We start from the raw sequence: 23,874 nt of genomic DNA on the forward strand, positions 1-23,874 counted from the left end.
TCCCAACAGCTCTTATGCTCATTCTCCAAGCCTACTTGTTCCTGTGATTTTTCTGGCATTGACTCTTGGTATATGCCTTTTAACTAGCCACTAGTCTAACCATTTATCTTGTGTATTCCTTCCTCTCACCAGGTTGCAGCCTGACATTGCCCCACAGCATTAACCGGCACTCTAAACCCTTTGGAGCAGAAATGCTGCACTCTTGCAGTCTGCCCAAATGATTGATTCCAGGCACAGTGTCCACGGTGCCAGCCATACATCAGAATTAACTAATAAAGTATTTCCAGAAGAAATCAGTTTAAGTCCATGTGATAGCTTCTAACTCTTTGAAGACAGTTGGTTTTGTCTAGACAGATACTGTCTAAGCATTGCAAAACATCAGGGAAGCATATAAATGGAGACGTGGGCAGATGAATGCTAATTCCATATGAAATAATTATCCCCAAATTGCTTTGCAATTTCTTTAGCTAAAGGCATGCTTGGACACGAGACTAGGGCATGAACTTTGGTGGCTCTTGATGTTTGTGAAATGCCGGAACTTCCATAACCCTTTCCAGACTTGCACATTGTTAATTTGCAAGAGTGCTGCTCCATGGTCCTTCTCTTGGAAGGATGCAACTTACTGGGATTAACTTCATAACAAAGTTATCTGAGAGCAGAGGGGGAAGATGACTGACAGTCCAGGATTTACAAGGTGAACAACAGAAAATGAAACTAGTTCTAGTTCAAGGATAGGAATCTCCTTATAGCATTTAGCCACCTAGCACTGTGTGCTGCATATAAGACAAGACAGGCTTCATAAGCAAGACCTGGGGAGTAGTAGGCAGATAATTACTTACACAGGTTTCTTTTAAGAATTAAACAGAAGAATGTTTCTATATGAATGGGTATCTGAGGTAATTTTATTTTGGTTTAGCTATATTTATCTACAAGTGATTCCTGAGCATCCTATCCAAGCATAACCGCACTGGAAATGTTTGCAATTTTACCTGGATTACCTGGAGAATGATCTCTAGTAATAGACATTAACTTTCTTTTCTGTTACTTCAGAACTGCCACTTAAGGGGACAACTATCTCCGTAACATTGCTGGCTGTAAAAACTTTCATTCAGAAATAAAATCCTGATGCATTCAATTTTTCTGCCATTTTTCTTTTGAAAGCAATAGATCTCAGATGATGTAGATGCCAGAAACAAACAGTTGATGGCACTGTATGATCCATGCCTGCAATTTATTTTTCCCCCATTAGCCAACAACCATTCACTGGACGAAAAGGGAAAGAGCTGCACTTTCATACTGTAAAAAAAACCTCAGGGTTTAATTATCTGCTAAACATATTTCACTTCCTGATTCTTCTGTTATTCCTTTTTTCTCTATCTTTTGTTCTTTCTATTGGACTCTACAGGGTGGACACTTAGTGAATTCTGTTGTTCTAAAGCTGATATCACAGATCGCTAAGTAATGTATTATAGGATGGATCCCAAATGGAATTAAAGTAATGGTTGTGACAGTTATGACTTCTCCGCTGGGACTGGCGGATTGGATGTCCAGCAATAGTCAGGTATATTAAGAATTACATTACCTGGTGGTGTTGGTTGCAATTGTACTCGATGGAGACAGCAAAGGAGCCTGGTAAGGAAGCAATACTGAACAAGAGGAAAACAATGGGTATTTTTTCAGAAGAATATTTCTGCAATAGGAAAGAGAAAACCTGAAAGGAAGAATTTTACATTTCACGTCTGTCTGCTATTTCCTGTCTGCATAAACTGCCTGTGACATTATAGCCAGCTATGATTAAGTTAATAGTAGAATTAAAATAGCTAGAATTAAATATAAGGATAACAGTACTTCTGAATGGACTGAACCCAAACCGGGAGCAGAGATAAACATCTTGTGTAAGAGAATATTAGCATTATTACTAGCTTCAATTAAAACAATACTTAATGCACAGAGGAACAAGTTTTCCTTAGGGTCCCATATCATTGGGATCCAGACAGCAAGAGACTAAACTAAATTCTTTATTTGGGCATCTTTCAATTCCTTCTCCTTTCCAAGGAATGCAAGTGGTTTAGTAAGGTTTTTCCATTAAATGCAATTTGGAATGAAGTCAAATGGCTCTTTTTATTTGGAAGTGTCTAAAGGTGACTTCAGAGAACATAGTCAAGAGTATGATTGCAAAATAACAGCAAAACACATAACAGAATATGACTATGATGACCTAAATAGCATAAAATGACAGGAAATATGAACACAATAAGTATCTTGGATGGAATAAGAACCCAGCTCTAGGAATGCAATTTTGGCAGTGTTGTCCCAAACAGAATGCTATTTCTAGGGAAACTGACTGAAACTCTAAGGCCATGAGTTAAATGCAGGTAATTTATGTTCAGCTTGGTAAATAGCAGCAGTGCAAGAAAGAGCCATAAACAGAATGGAATATGATCCTATAAATTTTATGGCTGTTAAGACCTGTAGAGTGGAGTATACATCTAATCACACGTAACGCCTAGGAAAATTCAAACCAAGGAAGTCTTTCAAAGCTACCAACTCAACAGCCTTAAGCAAATCTAGTTTCAAGGTAGCAGGATAAGAGAGGGTTGAAGAGGTAGCTTCCCAAACCCTGATCTTTATTAGCTGTTTCTGATAAGCCCTAAAGAAAGGCTTGATATTTTGAGATTGCTTGGCAAGTATTAGTTGTGTAAGAAACACTGATCTTTAGGAAAAAACTAGTACTATTCCAAATTTCTTTTTTCCTCTTGGTATTTAACACCAGTCCATGCAGGTCTTCAAGCCAGTGTGTGTTCCAAGCCTGGGCTGCCTAGGCCTCCCAGAGCTCCTGCTTACTCCCAACCAGCTGCCTTCCAGGCATCTTTGAAGTATGATCTCTGTTAGAAAGTTCTATGGAAAGATAGATACACTATGAAAAACTTGTACCCCCATATTGTAATCAAGGTAGGTCTCAAGTTTTTGATAATGTTTCACTTCCCAGCAGGTGCAGGTCAGCTGGGCTTCCTCACAGTGGAAGCAAAAGGAGAAAACTCAGTTGGCAGGAGGATGAATCCCTTTGGGGTTTGATGAGATCAGCCTTGACAAGTCTGGGCCCCTTAAAGCAGATATGAGAGAAACCTCTCCCTAATGCAGAGCGGTGGAGCTCCTTCTTTGGTACGAAGCATAGGGAGCCTGGCATGAGGTTTTCCCTAAGCGTCTCTGGGGAAAGGCAGCTTCTCTCACAGCAATATGTATCCAGGCCACGCTTCGGAGTACAGACTAGGTTTTTGGTGGTGTTTTTTTGACTTAAAAGTCAAAAAACTATCTGAAATTTTTGGAAGCCTAATAATCCAAAGTTTTAAAGACTATACAAGCCACAGAGCTCTGAAGGGGTTCTTTCTAATTGGAATAAATGTATGAAATATTTAGCCTCCATTCTATGCAAACCTTGACTTTCAAAAGAGAATTGATAGCATACAGTGGAGTTTCATCTATTCTTAAATAAGGACAGAATTGGAAGGAGGGAAACGTCAAAATCTTGGATTCTTGTGTGTGATGAAGCAATTACAGAAGATGACCGTTCCTCCCCTTCCCCTTGCAGATGGCTCAGACCTCATTTTTCTTCAGGAAATCAGGATGAGAGCTTTGAAAAAGCACAGCCCTAAATGGATTTCTGTTCTTTATTCTGGTTTGTGGTTCAAGGTGTCTGTTTCTTAATAAACACCTGACACTAGACCATTAATAGTTTAACAGTCCAGAGCTTCCAAGGAAATACTTACTAACAGGCAGAACAGGAGAATAATTCAGAGGATAGCAAGTCTGATAAAAGGATTAACAAATCACAGCACTGAGAGCTATGACTTCAGTTTTTTCCAACACTGGCACTAAGGATTATTTCTTATATCCGGTGCGCATAATTGCTTTGCTTCGCAGAAGTTCAGTGCATTCAGATTCTAGGACAGGCTTTTAGAGCTTTCCCAAACAAACTGAACTAGAAATTTTCTTTCTAATTTATATTTAAGCTCTGGTCTTCAAAACAAACTATTGTATTTGAAGTATACCGATTAAACTGATGTAAGAAGCCTTCTCTCAGTTCCATCACTGCAGAGGTAGATTATTTTTGCAAAGTAAAACTAAGCAGTCCTAACCTGGCTCTGCTATTACACTTTTGTTGGAATTGTTCCAGCTGTTTTTCTGAAAATGAAAGACTGTTTTTGCTCCTGCCACCTGCTATTTCCACATGAAAAACCTGTTTTGTTATAATGGAGGTACCGTCACTCTCAAGAGAGAACCAAGGACATTTCAGTGATCTTCATGAATCTTCAGTTATCAAATTCAGTGTAACTAGAACGGATCCACTTTGTCACAAAATAGGAGGAGGTTTTCACAGAAATCTCAAATTCCGCCAGTGAGTGTTTGCCAGACAAAGTGTGATCTCTCTGCTGAACTCTAAGACAGTCTGATCTGGTAAAATGGGAAAGACTAAAAAAAAACAAAAAAACCACCAAGATTCACTTTAGCACTCAAGTCTTACCTAAGGGAAAGCATTTAGAAACCAGCACACCACTTCCAAACATAAGCCGTATCTCTGTCCCAGGCACAAATGGAAGAAAACTGACCAAAAGTTGCTTCATGGCAACGTCTTGACAAGAGCAAGAGTTGGACGTTGGAGGTGGCTTGATGTTTTCCTTCAGTGCAAGCCAGCTTTTTGCAGATTCACTTGGGCTATTAAAGAAACAATTCAAATTATCCTTTGACCTCATCAGAAGCTTTCAAAATAGCCATCTTCGACACCCACCTTTTAATGAAATCACTTGACATTATGAGCACTGTTTGTCCAAAAGCATAGGAGAGTTAGTCCTGCTTGGTGGAAACAGAAGTCAATAGGGCTGATTCCAGACCACCCGAATGTTATCGGCAAGATCACATTGGAACACTGCTGGGTAATAACCCCAGAAAGTTGATTGTCTGTAGTGTTTATATGCATACAAAACTTGAAACCCGATTTGCTTATAGAATATTCACTGATCAGCCAAAGCCCAGGACAGTATATGGGAAAGTGTAAATACATTTATCTTTGGATTGACAGAACATTATCTAATTGTCTATGTTAATGTCAGATGCCCGGGAACACAGAAAGCACTCAAACAACTCTAGTAAAAAAAAGAAATCACAGAATTAAAACAGCAGGTGACAGCTACCCAAACTGGGTGAGTTTGAGATGCACAGGGATATCAAAACCCTCCTAAATCCATACATAAATATTTTGCTAAAAATAAATGGATCTAGAAATGGAGTTATCTCCGGTTGTAGCCCCAGGGACGGGAATAGTGTGCGCCTTTCCATTTTAAATCCATTTCCTGCCAGATGCCTTGCTGGAAGCACTGCAAAATTGCAATAAGCCCTGAAACTAGGCAAGTGATATCAACCACTAGGTGTCCCAATACTGTATTAAAACATGCAATGCATCAGCTGGAAAAAAATGAAGAAAGTCAAAGACTGTGGTGCAGGAGAGGGAACATCTTTTAGTGGACTAACTGATATAGGTAGAAAAAAAAAAAAAGAGCTTTTAATCACATACAACCTTCTTCAGGTCTTGCAGTCTCAGTGTTATAACTGATGGTGCGAGGAAGCAAGCAAGAACCTGGAGGGACAAGGATCTGAAGGAGGATCCCTGGATTCAAGAGTTTGCCCTGAGCCTTATTTATTACCTGAGGCAGGGCTACAGCAACACTACTCTCACAACAAGAAAACAAAGCGAGGTGGGAAAGCCAACACTTAGCAGCACCTCAGAAGACAGTAAGGAAGAGCAAAAGAAAGAGGACGCAAGCGTCAGCTGCCACCTGAGGGATGGGGAGCCACAGAGGGACCTCCTTGCCAGCAGAGCTCATCCCATCACAGGAGCAGGGCGGGCCTGGAGATGGTTGCCAGGCTCAACCAAGAATCCAGATCACAAGACAAGTTCATGGTGATGGGGCAGGTCCAAGACCAACGCAGGAAGTCTCACCATAGTTCAAAGGCAGGTCCACTGATTGCCAGGACGGTCCATGGTGACAAGTTAGGGCCAAGGTCAAGCCAGGAAATCAGTCTGCAGGTCAGGACCTGGATCAACAGGGCCCATGGCCAGGCACAACTTTAACAGGACAAGAGAGCAGCACTCCTCAGCACAGCTAAGGAGGGGAGCAAGGGCCCTGGGCTGAGCTTAAATAATGCTCCTGGGCCATGGGCAGGGGTGGGTGGGGCCCCAGGTGAGGCTGGTCAGAGCCACTAAGGCTTATCAGTGCACTTGGCATCCTGACAAGGAAAAAAGTATTTCTGCTCCTGTCAGGATAGTATATCATGAGCCAACCATGTGACCTGCATGTGGTGACCCATGTAAAAATGCAATGTCAAGGTGCTTTTCATTTTCTGTTCTTTATTTGCGATTTGATGGCTTTGCTGAGCAAGCTGTGATGATGCAAGCTTCTATACGCAGCTGTACATACTGCTTTGTGCATGCTCTTTTTATTTTAATTGCTTTGACATATTGATCAGAACTTTATTTGAATATGGTGCTGGTTTGTGATCCCGCACGTATGCAGCACAGAGGAAAGCTGTGAACAGCTAATTAAGAAGAAGGAAACAGAAAAAGGCTTCAGCAGTCAGGGTCCTTCCCGCAAAAGTGCTTTGGAAATACCCACAGGGCCTCCCTCAGCCCAGGCCGGTTCAACATCCTCTACCTCTTCCGTTCTTAGCTCGCCCTTCTCCTCAGAACCATCTTCAAGGCGATAATGCCTTCACCCCATATCGCTATTTGTATGAAGCCTTTCACCATGCTGGCAGTACTGTGTCAGGGCTCCCATATTTCTCTTCTCCGTCTTTTTCCCAGCCATGGGCTGTGCCATTTTACGGTACATCTGATACGTCAGGAGCAAAACAGTTTTGGTGGGCAGCGTCAGCACTGAGGCAGTGCAACAGGTCCTTCCTTTTCAGGGTCTGTCAGATAGGCTGCACACATACTCTGGGATTGCTTTGAAGGTGTCCCTAGCACATGAATTGGGGTGCCCTGCAGCTTCCAGGCACTCAGAAACCATGGGAAATTGCAGGTGGTCATCTTTTTTCACTGTGGCAAGATTTCTGGGTGGAAAAGAGGGTCTGTCTGGGGAAACTCAACAGGAGCCTCAAAAGCCCCACAGCTCTGCTTCCTACACTAAGACCTTTGTGCTTTCTTCTCATTACTGGGGGAGCTAAGAAGACTGTAGCCACATTACAGACCTGGATCTGCCTTTTTCCTTGCTCTTCTTAACTCACTCGCCATTCAGTTGCTATTTCTTCTCTCTGAGCACTAACACACGCTGGGAATCAGCCAACATATCCAATGAAGGAACAGAAGCAATTTAATGTGATTCATGATCAGCAACAAGGCTAATTTTTGGCATTCTTTCCTGAGAGTAAGGATTCAAGAAAAGAAATGCTATAATAGATTCAAAGAAAAAATAAAGTAGAGGAGTCTGCAACCTACTCACAGATAGAAAAGAGGGCAAATTAATCTAGGACATTCTTTGTTCCAAGTTATTCACCGCACTGCTGGATGGGGAGGGAGAAAGGCTTGTGTCTCAGCCACCCTGGTGTTAGCACTTTTCTCCTCCTGGGCCATTCCTGCCAGAAACACCACCCCCAGAAGCTATAAAGACTTTTAGGAGGCAAGGCTGGATGTGGCCATATCAGATTACTGAAGTATGCTGAAGTACTTTTGACTCCTTCCTCTTGAATATATCTGCTACAAACCACGATGAGATAGAAATGGGTGTCTCAAGGAGTTTTGGAGGCAGGCAGGTTGCATGGAGGCATCTGCTGCTTTCTCTTCTGGTGCAGAATGGGTGCTCAGCAGGTCCGGAGGATGAATGAGAGAGAACTAATGAGAACATCAGGAAGAAACCATTTATTAATGTTTCCACTGGTAGGAAAATCCATCATGTCCTTCTGTTCCTTCTGCCTTACTTACAACTCAGTGACACTTAGTAGCATTTTTTTGCGTAGTCATTTTATCAAGCCTGTAAGAAAAATCACTACCCGGTGAAGGAAATGAGCTCAGCATCATTTATAACATTGCGAGATCTCATGAAATCTTAATTTAATGACCTCTGAGTAGGAATAGAGGCAAATGTGCACCACTATCAGGGGTTCGTATCCATCCCACCTGGCAAATGGATTCAATCAAGTCTTGTCATTTACATCTCCGATGGTTTGGAGCCTGGGCTGCAAATAGGCCCAGCTCTCAAATGTTCCTCTCATTTAGTCTGATGAAAGCGCACTGAGTGCTTATTTCTGTGGCCAAGGCTACAGAAGGAGGACTAAAGCCTTTTTCCCAGGGCACAGGCAGTGCTGGGAGCTTGTCAGCTGGTGAAAGAGCTGTCAGTGCCTTGACTGCCAGACACAGGCTTTTAGCTGCATACTCTAATACTGTCCAAGAGTTGACAGGGAGAGGGGCAGGATGGGCTACAGTCCTGCTCTTTTGCAGGTTTGCTGTGATAGTAGGAGCCACAAAACAGGACCTATTGCAGAGCTAGCAAACCACGTTCACCCCACAAAGCTGTCACTTTGCACCTCAGTCCCGCGGAGGACCTGTGGCAGGTAGGAAGGCAGCTGAGGACAGCCCCTCGTGGTGCCTAGGAGCCTCCCACGGGCACGTACATCACTGTGATTCATAGCATTAACTCACAGGCAATAAGTGTAATATATCGGGAAAAAAATACGGGGAACCGCACCCCAAAAGTCTAGCAACGACAAGTTTACACTGCAGTTGCACAGAACTTGTTATAAACAGAAGGCAGGAATGTAATGTGCAGTGTGGTTTATTTGAGCAGGTGAGCTCAGACTGCCTAGCATGCTATGCTCTTCTGATCTTCAAAGAGCTGTGGTTACCATCCTTCGTAATAAGTTCCTTTGATGCCTACTTCTTCTTTATATGGCTGTGCCTCTGCAGACTTCTCTGCATATATATTTAAATAATTGAAGAAATCAAAAGAAACACCAAAGAACCAGTGATGCCACCGTTCCCGAGATCATCATTATTTGTCATATCTATTATCAGCTATGAATTGCTCAAGCTGGGTTTTATCCGGAAGATATTCCTTGCCACAGAGAACATACAGTGCACTTCAGGGTGTGATGCAGTGCATGGAAATGGTCCAGACTAGTGGGGAGACAATTGTTCCCTCTTCAAATACTTGGCTTTTGCTGTGGCAACAGATTTCCTCCGTGCCTGGGCAGAAGGCAGGCCAGGAACCAAAAGCAAAGCCCCCAATCCCAGCTCTGCTCAGTGGCAGGAGGAGGAGGACTCCTCAGAAACGGCGAGCTGGTTTTGCCAGAGAGGCGAACTCCTGGGTGCTGGGACACTGTTGTCAGGAAGCCTGGCCAAGTGTCCCAGAGAGCTTCTGACGTGGCGCTGCCTCGCCGTCGCATGCCTACCATCTGCCACCAGCCAGCCCGGGGCACAGCTTGAATGTGAGGCTGTAAATTAGATCAATGAGGAAGGGGCCGGTGACAAATGCCACCCCATGCAGGGGTACTAAGTGCGGTCCGTGCAATGTGGTAGACAAACTGCACGGCTTCCCTAAGAGCGTGGGGCCTGGAGTCACTCTTGCCATTAAAGCTATGGGCAGCTAAATCTGCACAGCACCCCGGCACGCAGCATCCAGGGAGCCGCCACCGCCGCAGGCCATAGCCTCTTCCTCTTCTGGGGCCTTTCACTGCCAGAAGTTTGAAGAAACCTCCCCAGAAGAGAGGCAGGCAGCACAGCATCCCCAGCACAGAGGAGGAGCAGCCTTTGGGCGTGAGATGCCCCGTGGTGCTCAGAGGAGAGGCAGGAGCAGAGCTCAGGGCTGGTGGCACCCACAGCTCACAGTGCCGGCCACCAGCTGCTGGCACTGCTGGGGCTGCCTCTCCCCACGCTGACATTTGCCCTCTAGTTGAAGGTGACTTTAACTGCAAATGACACAGGGGATCACAGCTGCCATATCCACCGCTGTTAGTGACACGGAGGGTGACTGCTTTGATAACGACACATCACCTGAAGGGTGATGGACGGATCGCAGCATTTAAGCATTAGCCCACAGCAAAGCAGGCAGATAAGGCATCACCCATGAGTCCTCCACCACGTTTTGGCAGCGGCAATTTGCCCGGAGCCATACTCTGGCTGTCCTCACTACCACGAGTAAGCCCTTGCTGTGGCGGTGCAAGGGAGCACGGAAGCGCTGCAGGAAGCGCAGATCAGCCATCCCAGCTCGTCCCAGCTCGCTTAGCTCAAGCAGATGCTGAGCATGACCCTCCTGCGGGCGAGGGGGCTGTCGTGCTGCCGATTCCCCTGTGACCTTCTTCATCTCCTGGGGCCCAGGCAGGCCTGGTTCCCTTATGAACCATCTGCAGGACTGAGTTTGGCCTCTGCGTTCACAACGTAGCCAGGAAATACGCGCTGCTCCCTCCCATGGGGGCGTGTGGAAACTCAGAATTGGTGTTTGCTTATTTTCTGTAAACCAACCCCCTGTTATATCCAGCGCCGCCTTAACTGCCCGATACAACTCACCAAGAGCTAGGGGAGTTTGCCATTTTAAGAGGAAACAATTACTGATGAACACTAGGAGTTTCACATTTCCAGTTTTGCTCTCCCTCACCCCCTCTCTTCCCTCTCCCAAACTTCTTGCTCTTAGAGACAGACCTCTATGCTGCCTGCCCCAGCCTCAGCCCTTGGGATAACGGGGTCTCCAAGCAGTCCCGAGCACTGGGAAGCTGTGAGCCAGCAAAGCCTGCAAACTGCTGGATGAGGAAGCCTCTTGGGAACGGAGCGAGAAAATAGCAGGCCCAGCCTAATCCTGTTCTTGGAGCATTATTAGCCTGCTGGTCGAGAGGCTGAGCCCAGCAGCTGACAGGAGTGGCTCCGGGTTATAGCTGCTGCACACGCAGCAGGTCTGCACCAGGAAGCTTTCTTGATGCTGGGGCTGCTTGGCACCTGCCTGCCACGCAGCTCAAATTCAGAGACTTGGCAAAAAATAAAGGCAATCTTCTGAAATGCTTACCTAGTGAGTGCCTTCCCAGGAAGGGAAATGTGGCTTTATAAGGCACCTCTTATTCTCTACTGTTTTACAGTAATGAGTTGTGGCTCAAGAGCGCCATGGCAGCTTCAGCAAGCTCAGTGCTGCGGTCAGCAGAGGCTGGCCAGAAGGAGCTGGCAGCTGGAGGATTACCCCTTGCATGACCCTCTGGAAACTGAGACTGAAGTTCAGCTGCATGAGGCTGATAACATATTGCATTGCTTTGTGTGCATGCTACAAAAAGGAGGGAAGCGAGCCTCAGGACTCGTCTTATCAAGAGGCTGGATTGTCAAGTCGAGCCCAACAGGCAAAATAGACTTCTTCCCTCCCGAGGGGCAGGGCAGGCCTAACATGCTTGGTGGTGGGCAGGCAACACAGGTAAAGATATTTTTTTGCAATCCGGGGTTGAGTTCTACCACCAGGAGCTTTTCCCCTCTACCCTTGGAAACAGAACTGCGCTCCTCTTTTTTTCTCTAAGAACTTATTTTTCCCCACACTGCTGCAACTCTTCAGCAAATTAGACTCGCCAGAGAACTTTAAAGAAAAAAAAGCAACTGTTGCCACACTTTCAGCAAGGTTCTTCACAGGGAGCCCCAAAAGCACAAGAATAGTTCTAGTCTGTTAAAAATTAGGACATTTTCCTCCTTAAAGCTCTTTCTTATTGCCATGGGAAAATTGCAGCACTGTGATCACACCCATCCCACTAGTGCAGTGAAGAACAAGCCTAAAGGCAGGTGGAGGATCCCATGAACTCCGGGCTCAGAGATAACCTGCTGCAGCAAAGCTCCTGGAGCGCAGGTAAAGGACTCAGTGCTACTGCTCCATTTGTGATCTGCCGGAAGGTTTTAAAGCAGGGTAGACATACATTACACCACCTGAACGGGGCAGAGCATGCAGCCTGGGCAAGCCTACAGCCAACGGAGGCTCCCCGTGGAAGTGATCTACCTAATCCCATGCTTACAAAATGCCCACTTAGTCCTGAAGCTTGCTACACTGGGATCGCTGCATTTGCCACAGAAGTAAACTCACTTGGGGTGACAAGCTGCCCACAGCACTGCACGGGAGTTTAGGATGGGAAATCAAGGAGAACAAATATCCTGTTAAAATACCAGAGGACAGCAGGTAATTACCTGAGCTGGGATGCAGCCAGGACTCCAGGAGTAAAAGTGCTGCGTGAGCAAAAGAGCTGAAAAGAAAGGAGGGAGGGAGGAGTGCGGGAGCTAGATATCCAAGAACTAGGCACAAGCTTTTATGCCACTTTTCGAAGGCGATAAATAGCACAGCATCTCTTTGCAGCACGCCCCTCACCGAGGCTTTGCTCCAGCACAGATGGGGAGACCTGTTCCCTGACATGCTGCAGCACCCCGTCTCCACAGGCCACCATGGCATGCTGCTGTCCTCCCTCTCTGCAGTGAGCTGGGTCCCCGTGCAGAGCACCACCAGGGAGGCTGTGGGCTCGGGCCCCAGTGCCTTGCCTTTCTCTCATCATGCAGGCCCTGGAAGTGTCACAAGAACTTACTTGACTTTACGTCTTTCCCAGCCCTCCTTGGTTTTGGCCTGACGTGCTTCTCCCTGGAAGAGCCTGTTTTTCAGCAGCACCCTAGAACTTCTCTGAGAAGCGGGAAATTTGGAAGGAACTGGCTCAGCTTACCTGGGGGAGTCTGCCAAAGGAATGCAGCAGCCCAGCTGCTCCTCATAGTGCCAAGCGCCTGCTACAGTCCCTCACCACTGTGACCTGCCATAGCCCCTGCTGCTAGACTCCACAGGAGCTCAGCTGGTCTCTGTACGGGGCCATGTTATACCCCTGTGCTGGTCCCACATTATGGTTGTGCAGCCACACCGCAGTCCTGCTGGAATCGCACATAAGGACTGGAGCCCAAATCAGCTGTGGTACCTGGTGAGGAGCAGGCAGACAGACTGGAGCAATGCACCACTAAGTGCTTTGGGGCAGAACAGAGCGTCACAGGCTGGAGCTGGTGCTAAGAGCGCACTGTCACCAGAGCAGCACTGGGAAAATGATGTCACAGCCTTTGACCCTTACAGGGACCATCCCACATTGGTTTCAGCCTCGTGTCCATGTCGTGACTGTTCCCAGAGCTGAATGCAATGTGCTGAATTCAGCCTTCTTTCAGTTCTTCAGGGCTTTCAAGCAGCATGTCAGGCTGCTCTTTAACTCAATAGCTGACAGATACCGGTTTGATGCTGGGCTGATGAATGCATCAGGAAAGTGGCACTGCCGGTCTCGAAACCAGGCGGAAAATCTTCTGTCTTTCTGAGAAAATTCAGTATTGCAGTCTTTGCTGAAGAGTTCTTTCAAATGGGGCCAAGCCACCCTGGTTTGACCAAGCCAAACACTAGATTTTGTGTTTGTGTTTAAGGGCTCTGGATGTGCATAGGGTGATGCTATGCCATTTTTCTCAGGAGTGAAATGGGTTCCCCTGGCTCAGGCCCGACTTCAGTCACCGTTTCTCTCCATGATAGCAGTTAGGTGTTTGGAAGAGCGGCAGTTACCTGGCTAAGTAAGTCAGACCTAGAAGCAACCCTTTTGGGTCTGACCTCTTATGACTATCTGACAATGAAGGGAAATCAGCCTGGTGGACCAGACTTCACAGAGGAGACCCTCCACCCATGACAGCCTGGTCAAGCCACCATAGATGCTATTCCAGAGAGATCTTTCTGCTTGGTGTCCCTGGATCTGCTAAAACCCTCTTGGCCCAATAGAGTCAATGTGTTTTGGCTGAGGCCCCACTTCTCCCAGGAGTAGAACCGCGTCGGGGAGCAAGCGGTACCAGGTGCGGGTGTGCACTCGGCCAGTGTCAGGAGATGTGCGTGTGGATCCAGGCGCTGACCCTCAGCCCCGAACTTCTGTGTCTCAGCAGGCTCTCATCTCTGATGCTGAACTGATTCAAAGCCCAGCCAGGTCCGGTGGGCTGTGGCTTGGCCTCCGGAGCATGAGGATATGCAGGTCCCTCTCTGCAGACAAGCAGCAGCCGCCATCTCTTCCGTCCTGTTCGTATCGTTGCATATCCCATCACACTTTTCAAGAACAATTTTTCTGCTTAAGCATCAGCCCCAGCTTTCAAAGTTAATTGGGGCCAGTGAGGTATAAATAGACTTTGGACCAGATGGAAGCTCTGTCGTAATTTATAGCTAGCTGAGCCATCACATGTTCCATTTGTAGTCTGAGCAAGGGCACCATTAATTATGGCACTGCCCAGGAAGATAGCATGGGAGGTTACAACAATGATATTCAAGCTGAGGACTTAAATATAGCCTGCCTGTGACATTTTGCTGAGTGAGCGAGGTGCAGAGCGGACCTGCCTGTGGCAGCAGCACAGTTTGTAGTTTCTCCAGCAAGACCCAGGGCAGTGGTTGTTCTGGGGTGCTTTGGATGGACCAGACTGATGTAGCTGGTCCCTCACAGTGACCAGTCCCTTGCAGGATTCTGGTTTGGTCAAAGCAGGAAAGTGCAATAAAATGGAGGGGTGATTTCTCCATACTGTGTTTTCTCACTGCTTATTGCTTTCTAGCAGTTGCTTGGAGAAGAGCTTGTGCTACAGGCCTCCTCTCTGATGCAGATAAAATCTCCTGCTCCAGACAAGGGGTTGGGATAGAGCTTCACCCGCAAGGCTCCTGTTTCAGTCATTTCCCATCCCTGTGCCTCCATTTGGCGTCCCAGCAATGTGCTTCTGGAGGGCAGCCTGAAACAGTCCCAGGGGAAAGGAAAAGGGTCCAGAATGAAAGGGAGGATAGGGATAAAGAGGAGCTGATGGAGGCTGAGGGCCCTCCAGCCAGCTACCCTCACTGTGCAAGGCCAGCCAAGCGTGAGCATGAGGGCACTTTGCTTTTCCAGCCTGTGAGCGCCCCCGAAGCGTGGATGCAGAGCTCAGAGGGGCCCTCCAGCCCAGGCATCGCGGATTCTCCCTGGCGGAGCTACGGCAGATGGTCCCCCCAGGGGATGGGGGTCCCAGCTGCTGGGGGCTGGCGTGAGCCTCCCACCCTGCTGACCCGGCGTGTCCCCGCAAGCAGAACATTGTTGCCCCCACCCCAAGTGCACACGTCACCCCGAGGAGCTGCAGGCGGAGTGTGAAGGAGGGGGAGAAAGGGGTTGTAATTTTCTGCCTTTCTGGGGGGGGGGGGGGTATAAGGATCAAAGGAGTTGCTGAGGGTCAGCAGGGAGAGTCTGGAGCTGCACCAAGTCTCCCGAGTTTCAGGCCTCTTTTCATCACTGCCTATTTTTCCTTCTACCCCACACTTACAAAAATCTATTCAGCTATCCATTGTGAATTGGGGTTTTGCTAATTACTGGTAGAAGATGAAACCCAGGGCAGGTGGAGTGACTATTCCTGCCTTTCCCTGAGCCTCTGGGCCTGAAGAATACTTTCCCAGTCTTTTAAGAAGCAGTCTTTTAAAGAACAGTTTGCAGATGTCCTGATTTTCTCAGACCTGCTGCTCAGTGGTAAAATAAGAACATGAACCACTTGCTTTTAGAAATCATAGACTTGCATTCCCAGCACTACAGAGCAGAGCCACAGTCCCACTCTTTCAACATATATATCAGTGTCATGCAATGCTGTCAGATACCAGGAAATCTTCTCAAGAGCTTCCTTGGGAACTCCTTGCATCATAAACTGAGTAAGATTTGCAATTACAGAGCCATGATTTAAGAACCTAAAACCCAGCTAAGCTTGATAAAAGGTATCAGACTTACAAACAATATGTAGGGAGTATTTAATCTTGCAGTGGCTGCAGTTATTTGAGGGGAGAGATTTTGTTTGGGATTAAGAACCAAATTCCTGAGTAGATTTTTATTAATTCTTTATATTTTCAGCCATACCTTATTTTGGCTGTTTTGGGACATGCTCTTGGTTTTATGATGGGCATAAATCCAGAAAAATAGCTCAGATTCTCTGAAAGGGGTGAAACATGAACAAAACGGATTTCAATCTTATCTGGGCTGCTGACTACTTAAAGCTCACACATGAGCATTTCATTAAGGCATGTAATTTTCCAGAAAGCACCAAAAGGAGGCAAAAAATACCTAATTTCCCTAGTATTCCCAGGAACTGAAAGAAGCCCTAAGCACTCACGGACACACACCCCTCTTGGGGCATCCTCCCTTTCCACGTGCACGCCAGCTGGGCGGCGTGTGGCCAGGTGTCGGCATGTCTCTATTTTCAGTATTACTGATCTCAGTATTAGCCATCCGCAGAAATATTCACTCTGGGAAGCAACCTCATTGTGACTTTAGAGCACAACCCAGGGACCAAAGGCCACATGCGGCAGGATGGGTGCAAAGGACCCTCAGGGGTTGTTCAGAGCCGCTTCTGCCCCCTGTGATGTGGGAACGAGCCGCAGAGCGCGACGGTCCCCAGGGCCTCCTAGGTGCGATTCCCACGGAGAAAACCAGCGCAGGGAGCAATAAGGCGGGACAGGTACCTGCAGCGCTGATGTTCATCCCCCAAACGACTCAGATGTGTTATTTCCACTGTTCTCTCTGCTTTTCATCCCATGGGCTGCCTCTTCTTCAGGCAGAGAGCAGCATCCCAGCCTGGCCAGGAGGGCAGGACTGGGCGACGACACCAGGCAGGACTCTGAGGCCGGCTGGGGCCCTGATCCTGCGGGCAGCCTGCACCTCTGGCTATGCCGCTGCAGTTTGGCAGGACAGGTCCAGCCGTCGTGCCCAGCCAGCCTCTCCGTGGGGCCTCCGCTCCACCAGCATCTCCCTGCTGCCTCTGCAGCCAGCAGGACAGTGCCCCAGAGCACAGCACGCACAGACACAGGTTCACTTCTCCGGAGAAAAGCACTCAGCACAGGTAACTGCAATATTTAGCTTTGGTTTGGCAAACAAATCCAAACACTCAGACGTCACGCTTCAGCATACACTGGACGTATTTGTGCAAGATGAATGATTTAGATTGAGCATCGTCAGTGCAGCAGAGAGGGCAAGACGTGGGAGAGCTGCTGAGCCCTGCGGGACTCGGCTGTGCTGCACCTCGGGGAGCTGGCCAGGACTCCTGGGCGCGCAAGGGTAAAAGATACTTTTTCCCATTGAGGGCTGATGCTGCAGAGAGATTTAGGTGGCATCATGCAACTGGCATCCTACTGCGGCATCATGAGCTGACTTCAGAGCCAAATGGAGATGCTTGTCCCCAACATCTGTGGGCAACAGTGCCAGATCCCTCTCCTGCTGAGCGATGTCACATTATCAGGACAATGTTGCCCACAGAAATACTTGGGAAGCAAAAGTAAGTATCGCCGGCTGGACGCAGACAGGCCTGGGCCCAGCATCCCTGTGCAGCACGCCGCTCGGTGATTTGGCCCCTCCCGCTCGCCCCCGAGAGATGCTAAAGAAAGTCGCGTGCGGCCCTCGTCCCTCCGCCTGCGCCGAACTGCCGCGTGCGCGTGGGCACGCCGAGGGGCAGCGTCCGGCCTTTTCACCCTCTCGCAGCGAGCAAAACGGCCTGGCTGAGAAGCCGGCGCTGGCGGCGGGAGGCGGGCGGGCAGGGGCGCAGGGCACGGCGGCCAGCGCCTCGGCGCCCCGCTGCCACCACGTGCTGGCAGGGACGGGTCCCGGCCGGCCCCATCCCAGGCTGCACTGCGAGGAAACTGGAGCGAACCCTACCAAATGGGATGAGATTAGCCAAGCGGCTAAATTATTCTAAGCTAATAAAGCAGCCCGTCCAGATGGCTCCCACCGTGAATACTATTAAAGAGAAAATTCTGGGCAAATTAGGAGATTTGAGGCTAACGCTTTTCAGGCGCGCGCGGAAGGTGCTGTGCGAGGTGGGCAGCAGCCCCCCGCCGCGGAGGTGGCCGGGGACAGAGGCTCCGTGCTTCCTTGCAGCTCTGCAGAGATAAGAGCGTGTGCTCCCTCTCGGCCCCTTTCTGCTAGTTTTCCCCTCCAAAAGCCGTGCGCGCTGCTTGGGCTGCCTCCCGGCACCCCCAGGTTTGAAGGCTGTGCAAGCACTTTCCTGCGGCCCGCGTTTGCGCCTGCCGGCCCCAGCACCTGGGACGCGTTTGCAGACCCCCCCCGCCCCGGTACCCCTCCGCGGGTGGCCCAAGCCCCCAGACACCCCACGCTGGTCCCCTCTCCCTGGCCGACGGGCGCCTTCACCAGGGCTATACAAGAGGCCGGTACACGGGCGTATATAACAACAGGCCCTGCTGTCGGGTCTCGGGGGCGCGCGTGGGCGAGCCGCGCTCCCGCGCGGCGGGGACGTCAGCGCGTGACGGCGTGCTGAGCCCCGGGCCTCGGCGTTTCTGGGGCAGCTGCTTTTGGGGGCCCCCGAGCGCCCGGCAAACACCACGAGCTGCGTTTTCACGTGGCAGCTTCTCTCCGAGCGAGCGGCCGCCCTGCTCGGACGCTGGCTGTCGATCTTGGTGCCTGGAAGAAGCCGTGAGCAGAGCGGCCCCCGTGTTGGCCTTGCCCGGGGCTGCGCCGCGGCCCCCGGGGCCGGGGGGCTCCGAGGCAGGCTCCGGGTGAGCGCTAGCGACAAACCGCAACGTGCCAGGCACCGGTTATCCCTCCGCAACCCTGCAAAGCGGGTGCCGGAGGCAGCCAGCGAGATACTGCAGCCGAGCCGGGGCCGACAGAGCCCCGAGCTGAGCTGGCGGCAGGGGGCCAGGGCTAACGGGGCCAAAGCGGCCGGTACCTCGCCGGGGAGCGCGGCGGCTCGCGGCGTGGGCTTGACGCCACCAGGCAGCTCAGGGCGGGCAAGCAAAGCCGGCAGGGCCCAGCGGCGCTTAGAGGCACACAGTTTCCTGCCCACCATCGTATTATTCGGCTGAGGATGGACTTTTAAAGCACATCTTTATTCCAAAAGAGGTGAGAAAGAGCGTGGAGAAAAGAGGTGGTTTTACTGTGAGACCCTCTGCAGCGACCAGGGGGATGGATTGCTGGTGGCTTTAGCTTTGGAATTACCCTGATGAGATGTATAAGCTTGTTATTCGTTTCAATTAATCCGAAGGAAGCTGTCAGCGCGCCAGGAAGGGGCGAGAGAGGAGGAGCAGGGAGATGGGGACATTCGGAATTGCAGCATCCTATTAATATCGCTGCGGCTGTACGAAAGGTCAGAATGAGCCGAAGAAAAATGGGTGGGAAGTGAAACGAGAGAACCGAACCCCTCTGCCTGCCTCCTGCCGCCTGCGCTGCCGCCGGGACGCCTGCCAGGAGCTGCCTGGCTGCCTGGCGTCCGCACCGCGGGACGTGCCCATCTGAGAGGTGACGCCTGGCCTGTCATGCTCCAGGCACGCGGGCCGCGTGGCGAACCAGGAATTGCACCTAAAGGGGGCTTTTTCCCCAGGGAACTGCTTGCAATTCCCAGGCGACAACCCCCTGGGAAGAGGGGCTTTGCTCCCCGTCTGCCGTTAGCTGCGTGTGCTCCGGGCTCAGCCGCGAGCCGCAGAACGTCCTTTCCCGCGTGTTTGCACCACCCCGAGCACGGCCCGTCCCTGCCCTTTCTGTGCCCTAGATGTGCAAGAGGACGAGCAGGGTGGCAGCAGCGCAAGACCTGGGGCACAAGCGACTCCAGACACCTGGCCTGACCGAGGACGAGATGACCTAATGCGTCCCCCGAGTACGGGCTCGCTGGAGTTTGGTAGGAACGAAGCATCGCTTGCAAATTCTTTGAACTTTTCCCCCCAGCATCTAAGCTGGTTTCCCACCCTTTTGCTGTCGTCCTTTCTTGGAAACCAGGACTCTCCCTCCTTCCTACCTTTGCCCAAGGAGCTCGCTTGAACGCAGCTTTGCATCTGCAGTGCCATGGCGAGCAGCAAGGACTGAGCTCAGCTGCGGATCACGTGCTGATAGCAGCTAAACCAAAGTGATGTTTGACATCCCTGTCAGGGCTAGGTGCAAAAACGGGCAGTAAAACCTCCCTGTGTTTGCTTCCCGTGTTTTTTCCGCTCTTGCTGAGCTTAATGCGACCAGTGCATTTTCCCAGCGCTGCACCAAAGCAGGAATTGATTTGCCACGCTTGAGATGGGAGGAAGCAAAGATTAAATTTAAGCTATTTGTTCAGTATCTCGGTTACGCAATCGGACGTCGTAGATTAGGCAAGGTGACCTCCTGCAGCCCAGGGGGGATTTATGGACGTGTTCAGGCAGATATTATGCTTCCTGGGGGCCAGGCGAGCTCAGGACGGAGGAGGAAAGGCTGACACCCAGCTCCTGCCCCCCCGCGCCCGAGCACCGCGTTTGCGGACTGGGAGCCTCGTTGCCTTTCCCAGCCTGCGCTCCGGTGCTCCCCGGCTGTTCCCAGAACCGCAGACGGGAGCGACCTGGCATCTCCAAAACGGGAGACGACCCCGCTCCCTCCAGTCGGCTTTGCCACGATGAAGGGAAAAAAAGAAAGAGGAAGAAGACGGGGAAGGGGGGCAAGGAGGGTTTGCAGGATCCCCGCCGCCCGCTGAGCATGACCGCCCCAGGGAGACGGCGGGTTCGGTCTTGTCACCCTCCGCCACGCTCCGAGCTGCCGGGAGCGTGGTGGCGTCGGCGGGCAGCCCCACGGCGCCGGCCGGCCCCGGCCGTCGCGGCCCTTCCTCGCCGGCGGGAGGCTGCGGGCGAGAAACCGCGGGGAGGTTCGTTCGCTCGGGAGGCAACGTAAAATGTGAAAAACATGGACCGGCAATTTAAAATGCAAATCGGCGTGCGTAAAGGAGAAAAGAAAGGGGAGGGGGAAAAAAACAGGCGAGGGCTGGTGTTTTGCGCTGCAAACCGTCACTGTCGCCGCTCGTTAAAAGGCTTTTGAGTGACAGCGGAGTTTGTCAGACGCCTCTGACGTCAGGGCTGGGCGAAGGGAGGGCTCGAGCGACAGCGCGAGGGCGGCAGCACCGCCAGCCGGGCGCTCTGCCCCTCGCCGAGCCGGGGGGCCGCCGGGCCGAGCAGCCCTGCGGCCTCGGCAGCGGCGCCGCCTGCGCCGGGGGCCGGGGGCAGCCGGGGTGGCTCGCCCCCAGCCCGGCGTGACGGCGGCCCAGGGCGCGCACGCCTCGCGCTCCGCCGAAAGGGCCCCCCGAGACCTCGGCTAACAAATTCCCGCTGTTCCCGGGAGCGTCCTTGGAGGCTGGGGGGCTGGAGAGGGCCCTGATCTCTCTCCTCTCGCTTTCCCGGAGTCGCGATGCATTTGGGGCTCTCGGTCTCCCGCTGCGAGTCTGGGCTGGGTAGAGGCAGCCGGCGGGGACAGGCAGCCGGGGGCAGGGTCCCCCAAGGGACCCTCGGAGGACAGCCCATCCCGCAGAGCTGCAGCCTGTCCCGTCCACGCTCACGCACCAAGCCGCTGCCCGCGCAGCTTCTTCCTTCTGCAGGATTTTGGTGACGAGTGTAAAGTAGGTCAGAAGAGGCCACCAGGCTGGGGACCAGCCATCCCACAGCCTTCCTTGGGCAACCGCCCCGCCGGCGCGGGTGGGCCTCCGCAGCCCTTCTCTGGCCTCTCCCAGGCCTCGCGCGTCCGTCCCTGCTCAGGACACTCAGGAAGTCGCCGAGGGCCAAACGGCAGCCCGGGAGCCACCCAACGCTCCCCAGGCTGCTCCCTGCGCGGCCCCTGCCTCTCCGACACGGCCTGGGCAAAGCCAGGGCTCTGCCGAAAGCAGACCGGGCAGAGCGGCAGGGAACGCACGCCGTCGTCGCACGCTTTTAACCCGAGCCAATATAACAGGCAATATACTTCCCTGGCTGTGCTGGGGCAGGGCCAGGGCGGAGCGGAGGACGCCGGCCGGCCGGGGTGAAGGCAGGATAAATGGCTCGCGGTTTTTTTCTCTCTTGATGTGAGCTCTTGCAGATAGGGACAGTTTGCCAGGAGAGCATCTGTTCCCAGGCAGGGGCTGCACCACGGCAGGCGTCCTCCAGCGAGAGCGCTGGCCCTCCGCGCAAACGCCACGTAAAATAAGCAAATCAAGAAAAGCAGCGGCAACAGCGAGGGATTTGGCTGTTTGTGCCTGGAAATGCCCGAACCGTCCAGGACATGGATGGATGGGTTTTCGGAGCCCGGAGACACCTGCTTGCCACTGAAGTGGTTTAGCCCATCTGTTTAATGCTGTGCTAGCTGGGAAATTGTTTCTTTGCGTTGGCTTTGAACGATGAATCGTTGCCTGAAAGCTTATCCTTTGTTTATCTCTCTTTGTGCCAGTGACCCCCTTCGCTGCCTCCCCTCTTCCCTCTCCGGGCGGTGGCGGTGGAGGAAGGCCGGGTGCCGCTGCGGCTCCCGCCCGCAGCACGGGCAGGAGGAGACGGCGGCATTCCCAGCCCTGAAAATCAAACCCGCTCTTTCCCGCAGGCCGTGCCTGGCCCGGGCGAAACCCTGCCTGCCTCCAGCTCACAGCCTCCCCCAGCGCCCGCTGCCCTACGGGGAGGGCCACGAACGAGAGCGGCGTCGGGCTCCCCAGGACATACGGGCTGAAACGGAAACGTGGGGAGGAGCAGGCTTGGCGCGGGCAGGCTCCCGCGGGGGCCGGCGGCGCTGAGCACGGTGCCCGAGGTGCCGGCGAGACACCCTGCGCAGGGCCCCCCGCTTCGCCCAGCGCCCCCGAACGCCGAGGACCCCGGGCTCTGGGGCTTTGCTCACGTGGTCGCCTCCCTTTCTTCCCTCTCTCTAGCAGAACGGTCTCTAGACTAGGAATTTATCATCAGCCTTATTTGTGGTTTCGATAATTTCCCTTAGAAAAATCCTTGGACCGTAACTCTCTTAGGAGGGCCACATAGTCTCTTGGCCTCGTTTGTTGCTCTGTTGACGCGTCGTGCGAAATTGTTAAAATGTCCTAAGCCAGCGGGGATCGCATGTGCCTCCTTGAATCGGTAGGACCAGTGATCCCGAGTGCCGAAATCACTCGCAGGAAGCTCCTGTTTTATTCGGCTGCTTCTGAAAACTGGAAGGCTGAATTCATCTCCGCTGCCTAACTAAACGGTGGTAGCGCTTGGGAACAAGGTTTTGCGGCGAATGAGTTCGCTCGGGGGGGACTGTCTGCCAGCCGTAGTTTACAGCTCGCTGTTGGTATGAATGCTTCGGCTCACTCGCTGCGGGGAGAGCAAGCGCAGGCAGACACAGGGGAAACTAAGCCGTTACCAAAACGGGGAGAATATCACGGAGAAAGGTTTGCAGCGTTAGCGCAGCTCGGCACCGGAGCCGGAATAAAAGAACGAAGTGAAACGATGGCTTCGTTTGTAATTTGGTTGGAGCCAGGGTGGGAAAACTGCAGAAGGTCGCAGTGACACTACCGACAAGGAGCGAGCGCCTTGTATTAAACCCAGCTCAAGTTTTCTCGTCTCAGTAAAGGAGCTGGAGCATCTATAACTAGTAGCAGGTTATTTTTGGCATCCTAACCTATTTTGCAGCTCCCAGGAGGACAAAACTGCTTCTGTTTGACTTTGCAAAGCCTGGATTCCTTTTTGCGTCTGCAGGATGCTGGGATCTGCATTTAAATTCTTCTGCCACCTCCTGTCTTAGCAAAAACACATCGGTCCAGGCAATTATTGTTCCTGCTTGTTTTACATAGAGCAGAGAGCCTGAAAACTAGATGAGGGCTGCATTGTTTAACGTGCTGTTCAAAATAACAATGCATAACGCTATTGCTATAGTAGGGCTATTGCTGCCCTAAAAAGCCGGAGGTCTAAACAGAGGTGGCAGAGCGAGGAGGTGCTCCCTCATCCCCCTTCTTATAGGTAGGTCACTGGGCCACAGACTTTTGCTTGAGGTCACTGGAAAAGCTTAGTACCCAAGACAGGTCGTCGGTGTGCTGACCTGATACAGCCTTTCTCCTCTGCAGCAAGGACAGTTTTCCAAGGCTCTCCGTTTCGGTTGTTGTGTCCTTTCCTGAGGCATGGA

The sequence above is a fragment of the Struthio camelus genome, chromosome 18, assembly GCF_040807025.1.
Source record: "Struthio camelus isolate bStrCam1 chromosome 18, bStrCam1.hap1, whole genome shotgun sequence".
Lineage (NCBI taxonomy): Eukaryota > Metazoa > Chordata > Aves > Struthioniformes > Struthionidae > Struthio > Struthio camelus.